Source organism: Lissotriton vulgaris, chromosome 5 (genome assembly GCF_964263255.1).
Source record: "Lissotriton vulgaris chromosome 5, aLisVul1.2, whole genome shotgun sequence".
NCBI lineage: Eukaryota > Metazoa > Chordata > Amphibia > Caudata > Salamandridae > Lissotriton > Lissotriton vulgaris.
The window spans coordinates 1,185,618,844-1,185,622,615 of NC_141693.1; the positions used below are offsets into that span (position 1 = coordinate 1,185,618,844).

At 55.1% G+C, this 3,772-nt stretch overlaps 2 pseudogenes; both read right to left on the bottom strand.

Annotated features, from left to right (window-relative positions):
* Positions 1-219: 219 nt before the first annotated feature.
* Positions 220-2,141, bottom strand: LOC147712236 (28S ribosomal RNA; annotated as a pseudogene).
* A 3-nt stretch (positions 2,142-2,144) lies between these two features.
* LOC147712237 (28S ribosomal RNA) lies at positions 2,145-3,402 on the bottom strand (annotated as a pseudogene).
* Positions 3,403-3,772: the final 370 nt, after the last annotated feature.

Sequence of the window (3,772 nt, forward strand, 5' to 3'; positions counted from 1 at the left end):
GCCATCTGGTCACCCTGCTGACCCGCAAGGGATGGTGGCCCCCATCCCTGCACCCCGGTGGGGCAGGGACAGGAGGGGGAGGCCCCCGTGCCGAAGTGCTCATGGTGGAAGCAGCCTCCCACGGACCCGTGTTACCCCTCCGCGTCCCTCCCGCCGGCCCAGCGACATCCCTGGGTGTGGTGGAGAGAGGCGTCCGCGGGCACCCACGCACGGAGAGACAAAAGCTTGGCTCAGAGGATGACTTTCAATAGATCGCAGAAAGGTAGCTGCTCTGCTACTTATGAAACCCTGACCCAGAATCAGGTCATCTACGAATGATTTAGAACCTGGTGTCCCACGAACATGCAGTGCACTAAGGGCGATGGAGGCGGCCCCCTTCCGTCCGCCCTTCCGTCCGCGCTCCGGTCCCCAAGCGAGCTGCTCTACGCACTGGCCTCCCGAGAGAGGCCGGCTATCCCAGGCCAACCGAGGCTCCACAGCACTGTGGTATCGTTACGGTTTAGGGGGGATTCTGACTTAGAGGCGTTCACTCATAATCCCACAGATGGTAGCTTCACCACATTGGCTCCTCAGCTAAGCACATACACCAAATGTCTGAACCTGCGGTTCCTCTAGTACTGAGCAGGATTACTATTGCAACAACACATCATCAGTAGGGTAAAACGAACCTGTCTCACGACGGTCTAAACCCAGCTCACGTTCCCTATTAGTGGGTGAACAATCCAACGCTTGGTGAATTCTGCTTCACAACGATAGGAAGAGCCGACATTGAAGGATCAAAAAGCGACTTCGCTATGAACGCTTGACCGCCACAAGCCAGTTATCCCTGTGGTAACTTTTCTGACACCCCCTGCTTGAAACCCAAAAAGTCAGAAGGATCGTGAGGCCCCGCTTTTACGGTCTGTATTCATACTGAAAATCGAGATCAAGTGAGCTTTTGCCCTTCTGCTCCGCTGGAGGTTTCTGTCCTCCCTGAGCTCGCCTTAGGACACCTGCGTTATCGTTTGACAGGTGTACCGCCCCAGTAATACTTCTCACCTGCCACTGTCCCCGTAGTGGGTCGCACCCGGTGGGCGCCGGGCGCTTGGAGCAAGAAGCGAGAGCCCCACGGGGCTCGCCCCCTGCCTCACCAGGTAAGTGAAAAAATGATAAGAGTAGTGGTATTTTTCACCGGCGGCCCGAGGGCCTCCCACTTATCCTACACCACTCATGTCTCTTCACAGTGCCAGACTAGAGTCAAGCTCAGCGGGCCTTCTTTTCCCGCTGATTCTGCAAAGCCCGTTCCCTTGGCTGTGGTTTCGCTAGATAGTAGGTAGGGACAGTGGGAATCTCGTTCATCCATTCATGCGTGTCACTAATTAGATGGCGAGGCATTTGGCTATTTTGTACCACCTTACGGTGGCCCCTTCTGGGTTATTAATTGTGCTGCCCATCAGAGTATTTCGCTTCCAACATCAACACTGGCTCCGTGGTACAGCCACTAAATTGCATGCTGTCCTCATGGAACTGGGAGTTGGAAAGCGTAGCCAGTTTGTCAAGTCCGGTAAGTCAGTAAGGAGGAGGTTTTTTTGAAAAGACAGCGCCCCCTTTCGCCATCTTAACAGAGTTTTGTTTAACCAGGAACTACCCCATCTGGTATTGGGTTCGTTTGATTCACCACTTCTCTAAAACCTTGTTTGGCCTATCTCTATAGACTTCCTCCGCCGAGTCAGTACTAAAGAGTCATAGTTACTCTCGCCGTTTACCCGCCCCGTTTACCCGCGCTTCATTGAATTTCTTCACTTTGACATTCAGAGCACTGGGCAGAAATCACATCGCGTCAACACCCTCCTCGGGCCTTCGCGATGCTTTGTTTTAATTAAACAGTCGGATTCCCCTGGTCCGCACCAGTTCTAAGTCAGCTGCTAGGCGCCGGCCCTGCGCCCTTGGGGAGAGGCGACCACCACAGCTGGGGTGATCCACTAGAAGGGCCCGGCTCTCGTCCAGAGTTGCCGCTGCCCCGGAGGAAGGTGCCTCGTCCAGACACGGCGCGTGCCCAGCCCCGCTTCGCGCCTCAGCCCGACCGACCCAGCCCTTAGAGCCAATCCTTATCCCGAAGTTACGGATCTGACTTTCCGACTTCCCTTACCTACATTGTTCCAACATGCCAGAGGCTGTTCACCTTGGAGACCTGCTGCGGATATGGGTACGGCCCGGCGCGAGATTTACACCATCTCCCCCGGATTTTCAAGGACCAGTGAGAGCTCACCGGACGCTGCCGGAACCGCGACCCTTTCCAAGGCTCGAACCCCTCTCTCGGGGCGAACCCATTCCAGGGCGTCCTGCCCTTCACAAAGAAAAGAGAACTCTCCCCGGGGCTCCAGCCAGCTTCTCCGGGATCGTTTGCGTTACCGCACTGGACGCCGCGAGGGCGCCCGTCTCCGCCACTCCGGGTTCGGGGATCTGAACCCGACTCCCTTTCGAGCGGCCGAGGGCAAAGGAGGCCATTGCCCCTCCCTTCCGAACAGTGCTCGCCCATCTCTTAGGACCGACTGACCCATGTTCAAATGCTGTTGACATGGAACCCTTCTCACCTTCGGCCTTCAACGTTCTCGTTTGAATATTTGAAACTACCACCAAGATCTGCACCTGCGGCGGCTCCACCCGGGCCCTCGCCCCAGGCTTCCGTGATCACCGCAGCTGTTCTCCTACTCGTCACGGCTTAGCCCCCGCGGCTCTCAGCACCGGCGATGGCTGGGTATGGGCCCGACGCTCCAGCGCCATCCCTTTTCAGGGCTAATTGATTCGGCAGGTGAGTTGTTACACACTCCTTAGCAGATTCCGACTTCTATGGCCACCGTCTGCTGTCTATATCAACCAACAACTTTTCTGGGGTCTGATTAGCATCGGCATTGGGCGCCTTAACCCGGCGTTCGGTTCATCCCGCAGCGCCAGTTCTGCTTACCAAAAGTGGCCCACTAGGCACTCGCATTCCATACCCTGCTCCACGCCAGCGAGCCAGGCTTCTTACCCATTTAAAGTTTGAGAATAGGTTGAGATCGTTTCGACCTCTAATCATTCACTTTACCAGATAAAACTGGGGGTTCCGAGCGCCAGCCATCCTGAGGGAAACTTCGGAGGGAACCAGCTACTAGATGGTTCGATTAGTCTTTCGCCCCTATACCCAGGTCGTATGAAAGATTTGCACGTCAGGACCGCTACGGTCCTGACGTGCATCGCCAACTCCTCCATCGCCTCCTGTATAGTTCCCACGAGTTGGAAGAGAGCCATGGTTCGGGCACTATTAAAAAAAACCACTCTCAACCCAGAAGACCACTCCAGTTACCGCCCAATCTCATTACTTCCCTGGGTAAGTAAGGTTCTGGAGAAGCACATAAATACCCAACTAGTGCAATTCCTGGAGAGTAACTCGCTTCTGGACCCAACCCAGACAGGATTCAGGCCCAAGCAAGGCACTGAAACTGCCCTGCTTGCGATCACCGAAGAGTCACGAAAAATACTAGATCAGGGAGGATCAGTGAAAGGGATCCTCCTTGAACTAAGTGCCGCCTTTGACACGGTCAGCTACACCACCTTGCTGAACCGTCTATGCAACATCGGTGTCACTGGCGATGCTCTAAGGTGGTTCGATTCATTCCTGAACAACAGATCTTTCCAGATCTTTGACGGGGACACAGTATCAGCCAGAAAATCCCTGAACTGTGGGGTACCGCAGGGCTCCTCATTGAGCCCTGTGCTGTTCAATGTATATATGAAACCTCTGGCTGGGATC